This window comes from Bombus flavifrons, chromosome 9 (assembly GCF_040668555.2).
Source record: "Bombus flavifrons isolate JBK064 chromosome 9, iyBomFlav1_principal, whole genome shotgun sequence".
Lineage (NCBI taxonomy): Eukaryota > Metazoa > Arthropoda > Insecta > Hymenoptera > Apidae > Bombus > Bombus flavifrons.
This window is the reverse complement of record NC_138450.1, coordinates 4,654,928-4,677,319: the sequence shown is the minus strand read 5'-3', so window position 1 is coordinate 4,677,319 and position 22,392 is coordinate 4,654,928. Positions and strand designations below refer to the sequence as shown.

Below are 22,392 nucleotides of genomic sequence, written 5' to 3'. Positions count from 1 at the left end.
GGTGTACGACAAGCCTCCTTCACCCCTGCCACCACCCTCACTGTCGGGATTTCTCTTTAACATCCCCTTGCCGCGCCACCCTTCGCCACCCTCTTTCGCCTCGATATTTAATTTCGAAGTAAGTTCGCGAACGCGAACATCATTACAGGCTGGCAGCCCCGCAGATGGGGTATCGGCGTGTATCAAGGGGCAATTATTTTTTTACCCGAGGGTAGTTTTTGCCAAGACGATGAACGAGGACCAATGGTATCGAATGTACTTCTTCCATCGTTGTTTCAATGCCTACGACAGCAACCATGGGAACGAACAGAGGCTGGTTAGGGTGACGTTTAAAAAAAAATTGTGTCGTTAAAAGGTAAACGACTAAATAGCGAAACGAATGTTTTTACGATTTTCCTTTTTCTTATACCGATCTTTGATACGTGATTTGTATTTTATATGCTTGTTAAGCTTTTAAAGACACGATATTGACAGACAAACGAAAACTACTTTACAAATATTTTCTTTACGATGTAAAATTAAGTACCTAATTATTTAATTCATTTCGAGATTTCCAAGGAGATATTTTCATAAGAATATAGAATTTGTATAATCGTATCTACTATTGGCAGATTTCAGTTCCATAGAATTATTCTTACAAACCGATCCATCGCAATACTCTACATAATCGACTAACAAATTTCTTCTACATTTACGACAACCAGTATACTGTTTGTTCATTTTGCTACGAAACATGCCGAGTAATAAAATCGTTCCTCAATGAGAATGGCCTCGGTGAAGTTCTCCCTGCCATCGTGTTTGATTTGCGGGGGAGTAAAAGTGCGAAGCTAAGCGCACCGTAGCATCAACGAAGAAAAGGCAGAGTCTAGTGCGTTTAAAAGTTTCCTTCTCATTAAGACTTATTCTCTGGGGACCTTGGTGGCACGCAACGCGAGAAAGCAGGAAAGAAAACTAGAGAAGAGGGAACGAGAAAGAGAGAAAGAGAGAGGTAGCCCCCCTCTCGCTTTCTTGCAGTTAGAAACACATTTATTAACGGCAGCTCATCTCATCGCGCTGTTAAGTACCAGTAAGAGAGTGCTCTCTCCCTCCGTTATCCTCTCAGCGAGAGTTCTCATTCACTTTGGTAGCTGTCTGCTGTCCCATCCAGGGGTGAAAAGAAAAAAGACGTCACATCGTCGACGCCTTATTAATTCGGGAGCTGAGGCTGCCAAGCAAGGAGGAAGGTGTCGCGGGAGAGGAGTCCTTTGAAGAAATTAAAAGAACAGAGGGTATAATGTGAACACATCCATTCCCTGACCCTCTTTCTCCCTTCTCTCTTTGCAACATCCTCTTCAGCGTCTCTCTTTCTCCCTCTCGCACTTGTTACCAACTCTGGCAGCATTAACTCCGGTGTTTCACGTTTCTGTTAAATGTCAGTCAGCCGGACGTCTTAAGTCTTGTCACGGTTTCTTAAAATCCGACGTACACACTTATTCACGATCCTTTGTTTTCGTTCCTCTTCCTTTCGGTCTTCTTCTTGCTGTTGAATGGATTCCGTGCTTGTTAAGTTTCAAGATTAATGCGAATTGCTGGCGCGAAAAGAGATTGCAAATGGGAAACCTCGTCGAAACGAGTCGTTGAAAAATTTTGCGACGCGATTGATGAAAGATAAAAATTGTAAACGACGGAGGTAGTTTTTGGCAATACCAGAGTGTTCAGGTTTTTGTGAAATACTAAAATATTGATCCTCTTGTACTGTGATTAATTAATTATCGATATTAGCGAATGGACAGGCTACAAGCTATAGACTTCTTTTATAAGAATACGAAAGCTTTACAATTTTAGTAACTGAAATAGGATTTATATAGTTTGTCGTAATAATTTATGCGGTAGAAAAGCACAGAAATTATTCGAGGAAATGTTATGGATTTAAATGAAAAAAAGTTTTTTGTAGTGGAAGGTTTATTCTTTTTCGAATATGGAGAAAACTTTTCATTCCTCGTAGACTTTGCGTTCTTCAATTTACTCTTGGACAATATTAATGCACGAAAAAAAGTTCATCGAAGGATAAACTTGTTAACTCTTCTAGTGTTTGATCCATACATAATATGTACAAGAAACGTGAAAGGTATAACGTACGAGCAAGCTAAGATGTTTAAAATAAACAGTCTATTTTATGAAGAATGATTCAAATACAATGATATATTGTAAAGCAAAGAAAAAACATATCAAATGTCTGCAAGCAAATGCACTCTTACTTTGTCGCATTTCGCGTTTAAAGGAAAGACATTTCATAGAAATATTACTAGCGAGTCAGAGAAAAAGGAATTTACAAATACAATGTGTCGTTTGTTATGCTAAACGTACAGATGGAGAAGGTTTAAAAAAGGAACAAAATATTATTGTTCGTGATACGATGTTGGCTTATACCTTCGCTGCATTTAAATATATTATATAAGGAATAATTATTAAGAGAAATTAAAATTATTCGACATTTGCTTTTAATTACATTCGGCTATTTTACCCAGCAGTCAAAGGATTAATAAGATACTTAAATCACAATCCAAAGGGTTAATAAGTCTTTTAAAATGATCTTTTGTTATTTGCTTCTATTATATCTGTTTCTTTCCAACGTTAAGAATTTTTAACACGATTCTGATCAGTAAAATATACACCATACTGCTACCGTGGTCGAATGGAAGCTAAATTGCACGAGTTAATTAACGATGCAAAAAGCCAAAGCATGCTTTTCCCTTCGAGCTTCTCAATTAAAAAGCGACAAGATCACCGTTATAATATCGATGACCCAAGACAAAAGCGAGAGTGTTCAAAGCGTTTAATTAGAAAATAGTAAAATCAGCTGGATCAAATTGTACAGGGAATCCGCCCGATGATTCTCTGAAATGACGGGTACACGTAACGCAACGCGACAGGTGGGTAAACTGAGACGAAGAAACAAAACCGGGTAGCCAGATAGAGAGAACCGGATAGAATAGAACGACGGTATAATGGGGTATCGCGTTTGTGTATCGTTGATTCGTGGCTCACGTACGCGGAATGACGGGAATACGCAATAAGTTAATCGTGTTAGCGGCTTGGTTGATTAAACGAACGATCAGGCTGATGGTGAGTGTCGTACGCGGCGCGTAGGGACCATGGGTGCGGCATAGTCGGACATTAATACAAAACTCGATTGTCATTCGTCGCTCGACCTACCCCCGAACGCCCATCCCCCTGATTACGTCGATTCATTAACCGTAGCCGGCGGTATCGTCCACCCCGAAACGAACTGCTGTTTCACCGTTGCACCGGAAATCCTATTAGCCTTCGTCACTGTCCCATCGGTGGCGAGAAATTAATCGCGTGTCATTTTGTTTGGATTCCCGCGTTTCTTACTTAACCCGCTGTATCGCTCTCGTTTGCGATCGACCGATACGAGATACACGAGGTTTGTACGAAGTGGTAATCCTTAAAATACAGATGATCAACAGACTGCGAACAAATGTACATGGAGTGTACGTAAATTGTGTTTAAAGGAATATGTTTGAAATATACCAGTGTTGGAAACTGAATCCTGATATTTGTTCACGTTTGACAGCATGTAATTCAATTACAAAATCACGTATCTTTATGATTGTTACGACTGTGCGTAATAAAATATAACGACGATAAAATTGATTTTTCTATGCTAACGACAAAATCAGCGCAATTGTGAGAGATGGTGGAACTCTCTTGTCATTTGAAAGCCTCTTTATCTTCAAGTTGGAAATCCATTAATTATGAACTGTAATATGAGTTTAATGTATGGAGCATCATCTACGTTACAATATTTAATAACAGATATCGGACAATTTCTCTAAATTTGCAGCTATCAACCGCAGGCTGAACTCAATTCATTCGCTCAGAAACGAGTGAAATTCGTTGCATAGAGACGAAACGTGTCAAGCTTCGGAGCAAAAAGAGAGGAAAGATCGGTAGAAAGTAGGGTGGATAAAGAGTGTCGGAGGAGGACATCACGATGGAGGAGAGGAGGGTGGCTAGGAAAACGGAGTATGAGGAGTAAAAGGGGTGAGGGTACCCGGGTACCGATGCCGACACCGGCGCCAGTGTCGCACGAGGCTGTAATGCGTTATTAATGAACACCAAGAATTTCATTAAAGATTGTTTGTATATCAAACTGTCCACTAAATTATGCCCTATAACCCCCGTGGCGCCTTTCCGTGCCTGGAAACTATTGGCTGTGGCCGCGGTAGGCACCGCCTTTCGCACCTACTAACTGCACGCGATTCTTGAACATCTTGTAATGTCAAACGTTCTATTTATACGCCTCTATAAAAATCCTCTGATTGAAGTTCGATCAAAGAAATTCTACGATCAAATGAGAGAGAGAGAGAGAGAGAAAAAAAAGCGACGTCACGATTTTAATATGGAGAAACAAGGGATCATCGATTAGATAGGCTGACTCGGCTCGCAGTCAGTTATTTCGCAACCTTTGGAACATATATTATTAGAAGGGACGATATAGGTAAGTACGATGTGACGAGGGCGATGCGAGGGGAAGAAGGATGAACGCGGAGAAAGAGAAGGGAGAGGATGAAAAGGGTGGGAGGGAAGGTTCGAAGAAAAGGGACAGAATGAACAGGCACGACGCGTCGAATGAACGGCCATGGGGAAAGAGAGGAACAGGCCGGGTAGACACGCTGGGTGGAGGGATACAGTTAATCGTTGGGAAGCTATTAACTTCGGACTGGAATGCCCCATAGCGCCTCATTTCGTTCAATGCAAATTTACGCCCGACGTCGACCACCTAACGGGCCTCCCTCCACCTCTTTCTCTGTGAAAACGACGCGTATACCGGGTGTTGCTTGCTGTCCTCCTGCGACGTCTACTGTCGCCTCGAGTGGATTGTCTTATTCTACTTTGTCGAGGATTAGCCAACTAGCGATCCGGTAAATCAGTTTCAAAATCGGTGAAATACTGGGTCATAAATAATTTCCAGCGTGGCTAAAGGAAATTTATTGTTTTAAAAGAATACGTTTTTTCGCGATAATAATATGTTTGTTAGGGCTTTCCAATTTAAATTTTGCATTGTATCGAATAATCAGCCGAGCTGTAACATTGAAAACTCGTTTCTACGATCCTCTTTGTTTTGTTACCAAGTCACCGCTACGTACGAGAATTTATTTGCAAAATACTTACGATCTCTGAGATTTAACCTTTTGTATACGTAATGTGAAAAATCGTGTCTCGTATTGTTCTCATCGTTTCGAAACGAAACTTTTGCCTGCGAATAGTTCGGTACAGAAGTGCGCAAAGGGTTAACGTATCTTGCAGTCTCGTAACAAGGTCTTGTAGCTCGTTCAAAATGCCTGGAGGATTTGTAAATTCGAAAATCATGCCTAATTGAAATTCTTGGAGAGTAATGGTCTAAGTAGTCAGAGGGAAGAAGCTGCTTGAACTTATCCAATTTGGTTCTCTCTCATAAACGATCAACGTCGTAATCGGTGACCTGCTTCGTAGCCTCGCAGCTAAACTTGAACCCTTCTCGCGTTGCTCTACCCCTTCCGGTTCTCCCTGATCGTCCTACCGTGGTTGTTGTCTTATTAGTTTAGAACTTAGGCTTAATATAAAGTTGCGTGTGTCGCTTACGATGAAAGTCTGGCTGCGAGACAATGACGAGTCGGAATTTCCTTACTCGGTCGAATACATAACGATATTCTCCGTTTAATCGCAACTGTTCCACGGACGATAGATTATCTTTCTCAGTTTCTGGACGGTGAATTACGTTTTCAGTAATACAGATTTATACAACCGAAAAATTAAGATTTCATTTGCAAGAAAATAAATTTTTTAACTTTGCAAACATTGTACTACTATATCTTTTCTTTACGCGTGCGAATAAGTCAAATTTTATTTGAAAAAGTTTGCGCGCGTAAATGAAAAATATCGTAGCAATGTCTTCCGCAAATATAGAAAATATTCGCAAAGGGAAATTTTTTCGATTTCTGGAAAGCGACAAAGCGACGAATTCAGAGACGATATGTCAGAGCGGGGTGAAATATCGCCTGTGAAGCTGTGCATCTTAACGTGGAAAATAACGCGTATGAAGGAACTCACTGATAAATGGGTACGTAACGGGTGCTCAAGATACACATAGTTAACAACGGAATGCGGCATGAGCTGACTAACGACGACTGATGCTCTCGCTATATAATTTCAAAGCGTACGCTCACGCATACATACGGTTGAAACGAAAACGCCGCGGCACCCTTGTAGCATACCTTAATATGGACAAATGCCAGACTATATCTCAAATGAGGTTTGTTTTGCATTATTCGGCTAAGGTCCTCGTTTGCCATCTTTGCTCGGCCGACTGGCTCGCGTTATGGCTACGCGGGATTGCCATATCCCTCTTTTTCATTCCACCAAAATCCGACGGTTTCTTGTTACGCTACAACAATATGTCTTTATGCTTGTCGCGGTTTAAATGTTAGCAGAACTGCTCGCTCGCATCAAAAGTTTCACTTTGAATACCAAATATTCCTGTATTTGTACGTTTCTAACGTAACTTCTGTCAGAGGAGATGCGTGGCTACTTTTGTCCAACGATCAAGAATCCTGGCGTCGATGTTTCTAGCGAGAGATAGATACATAAAGGAGAATGTCCACGTCCGACGAATGGTCACGATATAAAAGGAATATAAAAGTCAGTAGACAAGAAGGTGATAAAACATCTCCGAGTCAAGCCTTCCATTCGCGAAGAATGAACGTATCAAGTGCGTAAAAAAAGTGTACTAAAAAAAGAAAAAGGAAAAAAAGAAAAAAAAGGGGAAGATCGAAACAGAAATTCAGAACCTTTCGTAATTATTAACTCGTTTCAATAATTGTTCAACGTAAGCGGTACAAGCGTTTCGACGAGTGAAACTACCAAATGATACGAATTTACCATAGTTGGATCCAATTAACAACTAGTATATAAATGCAACAATAAATGCAGTGCTGTGCAAATACTTTTTGTGGCCACTGTACTGTACATATCTACGTATGTATCTTCATACGTTGATACATGGTTTATGCCTGGGTGAAAGTATCCAGAGCAGCCACGAGGCGCCAATGTACGCACGCATGAGCGCAGTATAAGCATAAACGTGAACGAATGCTCGCAAACTCCGTACAATGTAAAGATCGGTAGGTGGGAAGGTTATGCCGGACGGACATCAGCTCGGATACCGGAGAGGAACGAAAGGACGCAGAGCAGCAGCACAGAGGAATGATATCATCGGTGGTGGTCCAGCTATGGGGGGATGATATAGAATTTTAATATAGTGGTTTACGAGCGCGATTGTCCGCTATTTTACGGCCGCTATAGGGCGGCCATTTGAATTCTTAGATCTGCATACTTTGCGGAATTGCGCGGTCCGGCTGGCACGACGATGGACCGCCACCACCAGCTCTGGCTCCATCAACGAGCTTGCACTTTCTCATGCTCTTTCTCGTGATAAAATACATATCTCTATCGGACTTTCGTATTACAGTTTGACCTGTTCGAAACCGATACACCTTGTGCATTTTGTATTTACTTATTAATTATTCATCATGATTCATCAGGAGCTTCGAATCATCGTTTGGATTGTAGAAATGTGATACAAAGCTCGTGCGTGTTTTGACAAAGTAAATCATGTTGCACATTGTGGTCTATTGTTTGTTCCATAGCACGCCTTGTTGCATAGATTCGTCTATTACTTTCGGGTTTCATTTTTCGAGTACATTTGTATGAGTCGAGAGTTTTAGAAGTTGCAAAAATGCCATTTTGTCGAATATCATTCGTTCACGTTATTTATCATAGTACAAAGGTTGAAAGAAACTCTAGATCATTCTTTTGGAATAACTAGGATGAGCTCGAAAAGAGTCGCAATTTTCGACTAATGATCTTCACAATATCGATAAAAAGAATTATGTCGTTCGCGTTAATAAAATTAATATCGTAAGAATCATAAAAATATAAATATAAAAATATGAAAGTATCAAAAATGTTTATGATACAACTAATCATCGTAAAATTCTATCGATTATCTCACAAAAATTCCCAAAGATGAAACGATTTATTTATCAACCTGCGATGAATAATGACTGAAATGACTTGTTTGAAATAAAATAGCACCCCATGGTCGCATATTTTTCTCTCATTCACGATAGATAAAATAAGCGACGGTATTGCGTCCAGCAGAGAAGAGCCATGAGATCACGTTCATATTACGTTCCATAGATGGTGGGCAGAATTTCATTTGATTACCATAGAATTCGAGTTTCTTCGAACCGATGGTGGCGATTATTAATTTTCTTTTCGTACCGCGTCTCTCGAGTTCTCCTGGCTGGCGAAAGTAATCGACGTGAAACGAGAAACGCTTTCTGTCCGCGTGAAGATGACTTACGATTGTTATTAGCATTCGGAATAGCTATTCGGATGATTTCGTCGGTGGATAAACGGCCTGCCGTGTGCAACCGCGGCTAGAAATGACAAATATGCTCCCTTTATTGATACCAGATATATGGAATTTTATTACGTCATTACCGTTAGAATTATGGCCGCGTTTAAATTCGGAATTCCCTTCGTTAGCTTATTAGAATCATTACGGCAAACTTATTGCGCACTGGCCATATTTTATCGCCAAGACTCAAGCAAGTTTTCTCACCAAAGTATTCAGCCTTTTTTACAACGCAGGAAACAGATAATAGGAAATAATACGTCTACAGTTCTCATAACTATAATTAAATATCTGTGTGTTTAGATATCTCTATACTGTGTACTTTTTAAGATAACCATTTAATGCGAAAGGGTTATTCATATTTTTTGGCGAAATCAGAGTTACGTGTTTACGTTTGAAGGATCATTTTCAGTGAGTTCAATACCGATAAATTAAGAAAAATTAAGAAAAAAAGATAAATTGAAACGCAAAGCACATTTAAACCATTCTTCTGAATATAATAATTATTGAGACATTGGATATGATACAGAAGAGTGTTTTCAACATGCAAATTTTACAGCTGTTTTCGCGTGTTTGGAATAAAACTCATTCAACCATCGATCGTATTCGTTTTTAATAAAACACAACGCACGTATCTAGAGAACGTGAACGAGGCTGAACAAATACGTTGACGTGTCAAGTAGGTGGCTTAAAGTTTACAGACGTAATCGCAGGATTAGCGGAATTTGAAGCGTGGTAATTCAATCAATTAAAATCATCACAGGTGTCATAATCTGGACGCGGCAGGACGTCACTCGGAAACGAAGAAGGTATGGTAGTAACTTAGAAGGACGAGAGAAAGGAGGCGAAGGAGAAGAAGAGTCTCTCGCCTATCTCTTTCCCTTTCCCTCTCCCTTCTCGCGATATAAGCCGTATCAGTTATAATTTACAATGTTATGGCGATTTTATGTATATCTTGGCAGAGCTGTGCTCCCCCGCGCTGAGAAGTATTATTTAAATTAAACGGGGCTAAACTAAGCGAACCGGCGGCATCGAAGTGGTGTAGAGAGAGGTGCCGCGGCGGTATGCAAATTATTATCGCGGGGCGATAATTTAAATGCATATTTCGCCTCCTATATCATTTTATTATTGCCAGGCAAGTTAAGTCAGTTCGTGGGCGAACGTTTACGAGAACGAGGCCTCGCCCTGTGTGTAACTACCACCACCTTGGCTACAGCTTGTATTAGAAACGCTATCGAAGCGTTTTCCCTCATATAATCCTCATTGTTACTGCCTGCGGGACCATAATATCCTGTCGGGTAACGGCTACCGAGCAGGATTAATACTCGACGACTAATTGTATACCGTCAGGAAGTGCCAGCTCATCCACCTTCGCCTGTGTCTTCGAGACGTCCTCGTTGGTCTGCCTATGCCATGTCGCTTTAATGACTCAGTCGATTAATGATATTTGCTGTCGTACTCTCCTAGATGCTCAGCTAGATGCGTTACATATCGAGAGGATTATTTTTCCTGTTGGTCGAAGGTCATTCTTGAGTGTTACTGCGATCCACATCTATCAATCTACTAGAGCTGGTCATTGATAAATTTTCTTTCCTTCCAAGTAAAATTGAACGCTGTTGGATTATTGCCAGTAAATATCTTTGTTATTCTTTATGAATTCTAATAGCAAAGAATCTACATACTCGTCAATGCATAATTTTTGCCTTCCAGTTCACGATGGCTTCCGGATTGTTTCCAGTTACAAATAGTATAAGTTCATTGATTACTAAGCTGTTTCGCTACAGCATAACACTTCGTATGTTCATTATTTCGCTCAACTAATCTATTTGTCTTTGAATAATAATTTGACTCGTTCGACTATCCGAAGAATTTCATCGTTGTATTATAAGAAAGCAACTTAATCTTGATTTTAAACCATTTATCATTTCAAGGACCTCTCAGCTTTATCCTAAGAACGCTGACTTCTTCCGACGCAACGTTACTACGTGTAACAAAAACGATCCGTAAAGTCTAACTGTGAGACTAAACCACGGTTTGCGGTGAACTACGAGATCCTGTAGCCTTCGCCAGCGCCGAAAAGTTGAAACTCACGGTTCTCGGAACCAATTTGCAACGGCCACGATTGTTCTCCCTGGTGGCGCATTTAGTCTGGATTTACATTTCGAGGAACAAGAATGGAAAGCGTCGAGGATCATAGCGAGACGGGTAGCCGGGCAAGTTTCAAGAAACGAAATCAGACAGTCGCGGGGACCTGCACCATGGTGTATCCGCACGCGTATCTCGAACAACGAAGAAGGGTTAAAACCTGGCCTGAGTAGTATTTTAATTCCTGACCGTTATCGCCTCGGTAGCCAGGGTCAGTAGCGAAAGATACATGTAAGTTGACCCCGCCCTGGAGACCTTTTTGGACGCTTATGAATATTAATTTCGCCTCGTCGACCATCCCCTCCCACTCCCGTAACCACCTCCCAAACCGAAAACAGACCCGACAGGAACAAATTAGATCTTTCCTTCCATACATTTCCCTTTTATTCCCGCAGATTCTCTTGAATCTCTCCTCGCCTCCTCTGCGTTCTTTTCCATTCGATATCGCATCAACTTGGTGGATGTGAAATGTCTCTTTAAAGAAAACTTGAACCACATGCAATTTCTTCGAGATATACATTTGGCCAAAGTAAGTAGATATTTTTACCTATTTTAGAACTAGTAGATTTTTCAATATGAATATGTGTTTTTGTTTTTATTCAGTAACCTTTGCTTAGTCTTAACGTTTGCATACAGTAAGCAGAATTATCCTGTCTGTGTCTGACAATGTCTCTCTCGAGCCCCTGTAACTCTCTATCTCTAAATCTCCCTTGCAATATTTTGTTCCAAATTTTCTGTTCAACGTAGTATGAAGATATTCGTAATGATACATTAAAAACGTCATGTATTTTCATACTAAATAGACATTTATCTATTCAATCCCATATGATCCAGCTGAGAAAGGAATCTACTACCTTCGATCGAATTAGCTAGCGGAGACGTAACTTCTACGAAACTTTAGACTTAAAATGATCACGAGTAACCAACGTTTCCTATTTTTCGCGCTACAATAAAAAACGTATAATCAAGTGCAACTTATTTCCCTATACCTGCTGAAAACTCCGAATAAAGAGTTAAATCACCACGGATCGTGCTACTAACGCGTTTCGCGTAGCTAGATAACACCAACTCCTAAGTGTCGAACACAAAGACGCGTTGGTTGGCCGAAAAATTGTTGGTTTTTGGGGGAAGCATCGAAACATTGGTCGAAGCGAAAGTTTTCCTCGTTGGATGCTCGGGTGTTTAAGCCGAGTGTACGCTATCTAGCTAACGTACCATTCATCCGCGAACACACGGAGGAAACGCGGAGACGTGGTTACAGACACACACGTTCCCGTACCTCGTAGGCCGCACAACGAGTTTATCTCTGTATCTTTCGGATGTCAGACGACCCTTGGTATTTCCTGCAGTTAGTTTCCAGGGCGCGACTCCGTGTGATTTCGAAGGGTGCGTGTTTCAGGCCCATGTTTCCTTGTAATACATGCTCAGGTAGGCACAAGTACGCGTGCATTCTCACGACCATCCAACGAGCACACGTACGAACAGATAGAGTTCCCTTGAATCTGGCAATCTCATAACAGGGAGTTAAAACCACAGCACGAATGTCGTATCTTAGCCTGTCTCCAACCCTCCTTTCGAGACTTTCTCCCGGCGTTGCGCCAGTGCTAGATATTATTATCAGGCTAAGTTTCATTTTGGATACTATCGTAGGAAAATCTCTTGAATCGCGATCGTTAACACGCTGATTTTACGCGGAGCGTGTTACCGATGGCCTCGGGAAGATCATGATTACGATTTTGGCTGAAAGCTGTACGAACTATGTGCTTTTGCCGAGTGAAATGGATTTTTATTGCTACGTCATGTTCGTAATTGAATGTGCTAATAATACCGCACATGTAGCTTGATTTTTCGCTCCACCGAAATAGTTAAAATAAAGAAGCAGATACGAATAACTGGGAACATTAGAATTTCTTTTTCCCGATTCTACTCTTTGGTATACCTTGTTGCACGTTCAGAACAATCGTCAACAAGCGAGTAGTCTGCGATTACTTTAAAACAGAACAGAGAAGAACGTTTATCTTTCTTCGATAGCCAACAGAATAGTCGCGTTATAATATTAATATCAGTTTTGAAGAGAATGTTACTGACCGATGTATTATCATTGTTCCCCTGAATTTTCTCTTAGCAATACCAGTCTTGACGATGAAGAAGTGAGCGAGTATGTATAATTGCATAACTTGTCTGAAATCCAGAGTAATAATAGAAGTAACGATATTTACCTTAGCTAATGCTACTGCCAGAAGTAATTAAATCATCGCGTCGATATTAGCAAACATTGATTGTTCTCGATAATCAAAAAGGTAGTTCAATGACGGCAGAATGATATAGTAATAATAATAATAATAATAATGCAGATAAAATAATGCGAATAAAATAATAATAATAATGCAGAAAGATATAAGGTGGTTGCAGTTTCGTTTGCAGAAACGCAGCAGTGAATCGCAAAATGAGGTTTATAGGTGCGTCCATGGCGTCTCGAAATAAATAAATAAATAAGAGAGGTTACCCGGGGCGTGTTTCGGCGACCACCTCCGAGGCGGGATTTGCTTTACTACAAGGACGAAGAGGAGACCGTATAACTTGGCAAGAAGTTCCCGGTGCATCCTGAATTTCTGGCACTGCGCGTTCACACGTAGACCGTGTAGCTTGGAGAGCCTTTCGTACGCGACGTTGTTTCGGTTTACCTTAATGGATTTCGCAGTAATTGTAAAATATTTGGCGAGTTTCGCGCGCACGTGCATTTACTAGCGCACACACGCACGCGTTTTCTTAGCGCACCGTCGCGCCTTTATTTCGCTACCCCTTGTGACAGGGTCAAATTTTTTGGCTGTAAGAAGCATGGCGAGAAGGAAATAGACTACTTATAGAAACTACTATGGTAGAGTTTATAGTTTGTGCAACTAATTATCCTATACGCGTTTATTATAACGAATAATTAATGTAATTGGAGTTCATATGGTAGATGTACGCTGATTCTCATCGTTACCTGTGACTTTTCGTTCAAATATATGACAGAAATTCATATTAAAATAAGTGGATTCGATTGGCAGTTCGTTCAATCAGGAATTAATTGAAATTCCCTTCAAACAGACCAAGTTCCACTGTAGCCTCATTGAATAGTTATAAAAGTCTTTAGCGTGGACGAAGTTTTCGTCTCAAGAAACAAATCGAAGTCGTAGGAAGAGAAATTAGGTCAGTACGATAGGTGGAAGTGATTTGTGTTTTGATAATGAAAAATCATAAGAGTGAGAAGAGTGAAATAACAAATAATACTATGACCCCTAAAAGGGATAATGATCAATAATAATAAATAGTGTAAAGGAAAATATTACACATATACATAATAATTAATACATTACATAAATAGATAAGATAAAGGATAATTCGACTCTGACGAACCTACATCAACTACTTCATAATCAATTGTTGCTGTTACATTGTTAACAACTATCTCCTAAAATCATATTAGAATAAACGAACTGTAGTAGCATCGAGCTCTATTCGATACACGGAGCTCGAGTTTTAGCAGTAAGTATCGCTCGGTGATTCTTCCATTTTACGTCAGAGGATCGTTCCAACTGATGATATCCTTCTCGTCGGACGAGTGTCCAGACTGAATGCACGTGATGCGTGTTGCACCGCTGAAAAATCGTGGTCCACGTAAACGCACGGCCCGTTAAGTACAGCCTACGGTGAAAAATAACCTGGCAAATTGAATGGAGGCGACGCAGTCTGTGGCCGAAAGGGGTGAAGGGGGTGGCTCAGGCAGACGATGCAAAAAAAAAGAAAAAAAAAAGGGTGAGTTCTGATGGCCGGAGTAAAAATTCGGCGAGGTTGCCCGACGACGAGACATTGTACTTGTCACCCCACTACAGTTCGAGCTTTTATAAGCGGACCGTGCAAGCTTTTGTGACCGAAAAATACTCGTGCTCGTTGTTGCTTGCCGATCGGAGAGCTTTCCACGCATTTGCGTCTGCGGCGCTCCTTCAAATTGCTTCTCCCCTTTTGTCCTTCGACGATTTTCGTTTGTCCAGACGAGCTCGTTCCTCGAAAATGATCGACCACTTAAAAGAACCCGCAATCGACGAAGGACGTCAGTTTCTCCTTTTATCGCCAATTTTTAAAAATGCTTGACGTCCTTTTTTTTTAATTCTCAACATTAGAAGCGTACAAATCGCTATCGTGGAAATTACATTTCAAGATCCGTGAAACAATTCTTACTTAAATATAATTCTTAAATATAAATTATTTCGAGGTAATCGATATGCTTCGATAAATTACCAATATTACTATAATCGAGAAAATTGTACGTAACATTGTTGTATTTTTAAAGGTTTCAAAGGTTGGACGAAGACCGCAAGTTTGATGAACGAAGAATACTTCTCAATGAATGTTTCACGAGCGTTTATCGAGATTGTTTCGCAGCCGATTCATCGATGTATAACCTTTAATTCCTCAAGTTTCTCTCACTATAATGCGAGATAACTGTGCTTTTGTCCATTTCTTTGTCCTTCTTATGAAACATTTACGACAGCTTTCTCCAAAGTGGCTAAACTTTCATCCTTAAACGTGCTTCGTATATCTCTCTTTGCCTCGATATATTCCACGTTCCGCAACTTTGCTTTCGCTCTCTCTTCCACTTTTTATTTTCCTATTCTTCTCTTTCGTTTTTCCCTTTTGCCTCGGTTATAAGAGTTTTACCGCGGCTGCCAGCACAGTGGAATTCGTTACCGGAACTGATTAAAAGTTGTCACCGGTATAAGCTGCTTGAGAACAAGTTTTGCAAACATTTACATAGGAAAACTCCGGGCTAGTCAATTAGTTGGGCCAAGTTAACGCAGTTATCCCGCGTTGTCTGCCTCTGTTCAACGCAGTGCTTAAACTGTAACTGTAGTTCGGATGAATCACTAAATTAACTGATCGGAGGTGCTATTCGCTTTTGCTTGAGTATTAGAACTTGGTAATAATATTCGCAGTATTGAAGATGCTGGTAAAACCATGCATCTAATTTCCAGAGTAATATAATCCTCTTACAGGGTAAACTGATCAAATCAACTTCTGAGTAAATTCTGAGGTAAATACAGAAAGCAGTGCTCGGAATATCGTCGCTTTTCTATACTTTTTAATTTACGAAGCTGATTAATGTAGCTTCTCGATGGTTTACATAATTATCATTTTTTTCTGTAGTCTTCGATTTGGATGTAGTCGTATCGTAACTGAAGATACATGGAAGAAGCTCAAGCATTTTACTTTTCCTATTGAAGAATCCAAGTTCGTACGGAGTTGAGTGATTCCAAAACTTCTAAAGCGACTTCGATCATTTTTAGAAAATCGTGCTTGGCACCATCGAAGGCAAACAAAGCCGTTAATAGCAAAAATAGTCGTTCCTCGATCGAGTCTACGTCAGTAAAAAGATAGTCTCACTTACGGCTAGAAGAAAGGAGGAATTTCCAAACGCTACAGCGTTGACATTGAAAACTAGCAGAATCTTCCTGCCAGAACAAGGTACCATCAATCACAGTGGCCTTTATTCTTGAAACAAGGCGAAATTCGCATGAAAATCACGGTTCCATTCAGAGGAAGGCGATTAAACGAATCGTCCAACGTATCCATCCTCCGCGTCCTTGGAATCCGAAATCCAAATACAAAAGGATTACGCGGAAAAGAGAAGAGAAGGAGGAGGAAATGGTTGGAGAGAAGGCGCGCGTGTGTTACGGAGATGTGTGACACGGGCGTTAAAGGGAGGCGACGTCAAACATTAAGCATAATGCGCCCTCGACAAGAATGTCCCAACGGTGGCTACCGCGTAAAGTGGCTATTTATTACGTTATTACATACATTTGATGGGACGCGAGGAAAGCAAGCTCGCGCGCATTCTCTTCCGGCTGGCAGAGAGAACGTCTGAACGTTGCCTCCTAATGTGACTCGATTTAAAATATAAATTCTCCGCGATATGTAATCTCGTGCCCGGCTCGTTTTCTTTGGGATTCCAGAACAAGGTTGAAGGCACGTCACCCGTTGGACCGGAGAGAGGATGTCTTTCCCCGAGGCTCGTTGTGCCGGCGGAATGCTGATATATCATTGGTTTACCGGGAAATGTAATATTCCGTTGACGGATGGAACCTTATCGGATGGCAAAATACCGTCAGCCAACGTGTATGTATTTAAATGGCAGGTATACATATATGCTACTGGATTTGGATACTGTACATAAATATTGTTTTGATCGATAATGTCTAAAGAAAGAGAGGGAGAGAGAGGGAGAGAGACAATATATTATGGTGGCTGAATCTTTTTCTTAGTTCTTTTCTACTACTATTCTACTACTTTTTTCTATTCTTACGAACAGTTTCTTTTCTTACGAGACGTAAATCGTGAAGAAATAAGAAATTATTGAATTCGGTAATAGTTTGATATCGTTCGAAGAGAGAATTATCACATTAGAAGAAAGTATTCTTTCTTTAAGATCTATTATTTATTAAAATATAGATTCTGCGAGCAGACAAAGACATCTGGTTTTCGATTCCATTTATTCGGTTTCTATATCCCAGATCGAAAAACAAGTTACATCGTTAATAGTGTGTAGTAGAGGTTCGATACAGTTTGAAGGGAATGTTATTGCTACGAAAAGAAGAATTCTGTTCAGATCGAGCTAATTTTCAAAGTATGATCAGTTTATCGACTCGTGGAGGGAATCAGTCGCGGATAGAGCTGGATGAGGAGCAGACGATCGTCATACACTTAATAAATAGGAGCCATTCGTAATACTGTGGCCGGTGAAACCGTTTGGTTGAAGACAGTGGCGCCCTTCGTCCCGGCGGATGCGCCGCTCACGTTTTTTGCTATTGATAATAAATTACCCAACGTGATATTTCTTATTGTTAGCGGGGTGCTAGCGAGTGCGTCTGAGGGCTTTGATCGGTACGTACTTTCTCTCTCTCTATATATATCTAGTGTCGCGGTCGTTAATCAAAGACACATCCCAACTTCAGAATCTCTGGTTCGGTTGCACCATCGGGACTGTGCAAACTATTCCCCTGTGGTTTATCCCACCATTCCTTTCTTATCGATATTCCTAGCTTCTTCTTCGACGACGTGTAAACGTGCATCGATTTACGATCATCCAGATCGTTTTCGTTTACGGGACTATCGATGCTTTCGATTTGACGATTTTATCAATTTTGAAATTAGACGATTGTTTGGTAAGTTCGTGAATGACGTTTGTTCATTATCGATAAGATGTAATTTCATTCTAAAATTACGAATGAAATGGTGAAAAACGATTTTATTCTTTACAATTGTTACAGCTACGTGCAATAGAATAATCTTTATTTTTTTTCTTTTAATTTAAATTCCGTACATAAATAGTCGAGCTCCGAGAAGCTCAATTTCGATGGCGATCTGCGATTCGGAGAAGACAGGGGCGCTAAACCAAGAAAACCATTATGTCGTGGCGGAAATCATGTCGTTATAGGCTGCGGAAAGACGGCCGCATTTTCCGAGCCATAAAGATCGGATATTGCGAGAATTATTCAGGATAATTTAAATTGGGACGCTGTAGCCAGCGAGGCGCGGATTTTCCGCGGGACGCGCCAAGAAAACAAGGATATAAATTATGTACAGATAGGCTGTGTAATTTAAATCGTAGACCCTCCCTTCAATATCTCAATTTCGAAGCCGTTCGTAGCCTCGTGAAATTCAAATCGGTCTGTCTCACTATTTTCACCGGAATAAGCGTTGCGGTATAATGCATAAAAACGATTTTCCCTTCCTTCTAAAATTAATCGTAACCGGCTGAAGTATTGGAAATATAAAATTGGAAAATTCGAACGTCGTCTTTTCGTTACAGTAAAATAGTTATGGTCAGATCGTTTCGGATAAATGAACTCTAATTTTTAATCGCGTGTATCTTGATGTTAAATGTCATATATCAAATATAAATCATTGAACTATTATTAGAACTACAACTAAAAATTATTCGATTATTAAAATTTTTCAATTTCGTGTTTCTATATACGAAGAAACTGAGCAGTATCTTATTTTGTCGATTTATTAAAAAACAAAAAAAAATAATAATAATAATAATGATGGAATAAGGACAAGATTCATCTAACTGACGAAAATTAATATCACCTATATATCACGAATTAACCAAACACTTGTAATTTATCCTAATATTTATTAATTCTCACATGGCAAATCTGATTTCATTCATAAAATGTACCTCCTTCTTTTGTAAGTTTTAACGACAAGAAGAATTTCCTTTCATCGAACGACATAATCCCAAGTAAAAAAGATAAGAAAATCCGCAGGAAATCGGTAAGCTACTTCACATCACCCGCTCGAGTGACAGCAAAAAAGCATCTTCGATTTGCGTCCTGCCAATTTATTACATCAGCCGAAAGAACGTGTATTGAATGCATGAATGCGTTTCATGTTCGTCAAAGACGACAGAAATCTATCTATCCACGTATGGAGGAACAATATGAGAATCGGATCCGACATCAAGAATGATGAATGGTGGCTGGCAAAAGGATACACCCCTGTACGATGTCTTTCTCTTTCTTCTCTCGTCGACATTCTTTGTCTTTCTGTGTATCACTTTCGATCGTCCGTGCCGCTTTGGCTGCTCTCGCTTTCTCCCTGCAATTTCGTGCCACGTATATCGATGCTTGCCGAAACCTTTCTCCCCTAACCGTACGAAAACGTATAAACACGTGGGGCTGTAGAAAAATGTTTCCCAGCCGGTGTGTCAGCCAGCTTAGACCTTTACGTTCCTCCATTTTGCGGCATTCCACGATATCACGGGTGTTCTTTGATGAATCGAAGGAATAGAGCTGTTATGGGTTGATCCTGGACGGAAATGACGATCAATGACGCGTAATAACGAGAAGAGATTGATCCATACATCGGATTGAATTTTCGGTTTTTCGCTTTCCGAGAGAATTACGTACCTTAACGATGATGTAGGATGATCTGCACGATCATTAGACCAAGGTACAAAGATATATCGTTTAGAAACATGATTCTACGATGTATTGTAATGCATGTCTTTTGTTGATAGGAACCTCTGTTTGAACGTTTCATACGTTTTTATATTATAACTTTCATAGGTCTAAAAGCATTAGAAAAATTCTACTTTTAAATAGGCGAATGATACTGTTTAAAAGAATTAGAAGATCGCGTTCTATGTCACTGAGATTTTTATATCTATTGCTTAATCTATGCACTTCTTTTATGATTCATGTGAAATTTATTTGCTTCTATTTGCTTGATTTATGCGAATAAAATTGTCCAGATGAGCGATCTGTTGATTGTGCCACGCAGTGTACTTATAACGAGCCATGAAAAAATGTCCACCGTTAAATCGTATTGTATTATCCCAGTAATGAAAAATATACTTGTGAATTACGCGGAAGATCAAAGACGTTATTTGATGAAAAGAAAAGGAATTTTGATGCTACCATTTAACTGGTTTCTTTAGCAGCTCGATCTTCCATCGCATTAAATTCCTCTGCCCTCATCCACTTTGCTCTCTTCTTGTCGGAGAAACGCGGATGCTAATGGTTTAATTGAATTCCGATTATCCAAAGACGGTTTCTTGGCCCCCCTATGCCGGTTCCAGGATCCTGTTGTGCTATGAATCAAAAGCAGGGCGCGTCTGCGACTGACGTAATTATTGAGATCTCGATTTTGCAAGGATATCTCGGTCCTCTTTTCCTGCTCCGTGGCCGAATGGCAGCCGTATTAAAATATTAATGACTCTTCGTATCGGAAACAGACTTCGGAAAACGACCCTCGACTTGCCGAGCATAAATCACTTCCAACGCGGCTTTCCTTTCTTCTTTCGTCTTCTAATCGCTTCTGTCGAAGATTTATAATTTATCGATCGGAACAAAACTTTCGATACTTTATCTTAAATCACAGTGAATTCCCGTATAAAGGAAAATTTGAGCGAAATTAACCGTGGTATCTGATCAATTGAAAAATTAAATTTTAATACAATTTCCGTCCTTATAATTTCATTATTCCAGGTTTATTCGAGAATTATCGATTCTAGAATTCAAAGAATTAAAAAAATTTAAGTCTGTTTCGAATTGTTCTTCTTTCTCTCGTTGCTTTATCGTTTCCATCTTTAATTCAAACGCCTCCTCGATCTTGTCTCTTGAGCCTAGGGGTGTCTACAAAGGGTTGGTGCTTTTGACGTAGACCGATGGCTGTGGCGATCGAAACCGGTCTGGTTTTATCGCCAAGATCGAGAAAGGACTGAAGCAACGATACGAAGATCGTCATTTTCTGGCGATATTCTTGGCCTATCGCGTAATTAAAACTTTACAAAACAAAAAAAGGAAAAAAGAAAAAAGGGACGAAGGAAACATTGGAGCTTGAGAATCACAACAAATTTTTATCAAAATACTACATATAAATACACGACATTCGTGGTCGTAAAACTGGTAAAAGATTGAAAAGAACATAAATAGAGATGATACGTTGCCTAACCCAATAATAGGACTAATATCTGCCATTGAACTCCTGATAAAATTAATCGCGACGTCAAATATCGAGAAGGTAAAAAAAAAGCTTGTAAAATTAATCTAACCCTACTTGCAGACTGATAAATTGCGACAGAGGTTCAATTAATACAGTTACCGAGGATTTGAACATGGTGTATTCTTTTTTAACGCACCGACGAGAAACTAAATTGAAAGCACAAACCGACCCTTTCTCTGTGAACGGGGAGAAAAGGAGGGGAAAAAAGAAGAAAACGAGAATCAACGGGAATACAGGGAGTGCGAATTGGTCGTTGGTGAGAGCTATCGAGGAGGCGATGCAACACGGCATATGGGGCCGATATCGAGAAAGGATCACCTGTTGCATCCGGAATGATGGGGTTGGGGCCACGAGGGTTATGGTTCGAAGGCTATTCAGGAGTTCGGGGGGTAGAAACGACCCTCGATCGGTCGTGTAGTGGCCAGCGAGTGGCTATATCTCTTCGAATGTCCCGTAATCGGGCTACCTTTGCTTCATCTTCTGTTAAGACACCGCCAATTGCTTTAAAGGGGAACTTCTTTTTGAAAGCAGAACCTTGCTTCCCCCATCCTGTCTTACGTTTGAGTTTACGTTAAACGGAAGATTAACTTTTTTGGTTTAATTATATTTTTATCTTCTATTCAATATAGGAGACGTATTAGGTTGATTCGAAGTAAGTTTTAAAATTTTGTAAAGTTAGCTATATTAACTGTTGAATACATGAAATTAATATTTTATTAAACAATATATGTATGACTTGTATCTTACTATTAATTTCTTAGTTGCATCTTATATACTTGTTTTTCTTGCCATTTATCGGACGATTTAATTTCTCAATTCATCGGTTTATTTCTCGACAAATTCGTATTTTTTTAGGAATTACTTTTTTAAATTCTCGTTAATAAATAAAGTTTCTATGCACTTTTGGAATATTTAGTTCAGCTCTTGCGAAGATTGCTTATCATTGTGAATAAATGACAAACAGGCGATAAGATAAATTCTTGCTGAATGTCGATCATTTCAGCTGAGATACAATATTGCTCGGCTATTCTGTTATTCGAATATAAAGATCCTTACTTATGAAGAAACGACGCTGTTTCTATTGCTAAATTTTCGTCTTTTTATTTAGAAACAATACTTTGCAAAAATGCACAACAAATAATAGGAAACATACAGAATCTAATACAATAGAGATTTGCATAACGACATACAATAACAACCCAAACGTTCCAAACAACCTAACATATTAAATT

At 39.8% G+C, this 22,392-nt stretch overlaps 1 protein-coding gene across 1 annotated transcript in view; it reads right to left on the bottom strand.

Moving 5' to 3' along the window:
• The window catches only part of mbo (nuclear pore complex protein Nup88), a 71,577-nt gene that overhangs the window by 17,304 nt on the left and 31,881 nt on the right, over positions 1 to 22,392 (bottom strand). The gene's annotated exons all lie outside the window — the stretch shown is intronic.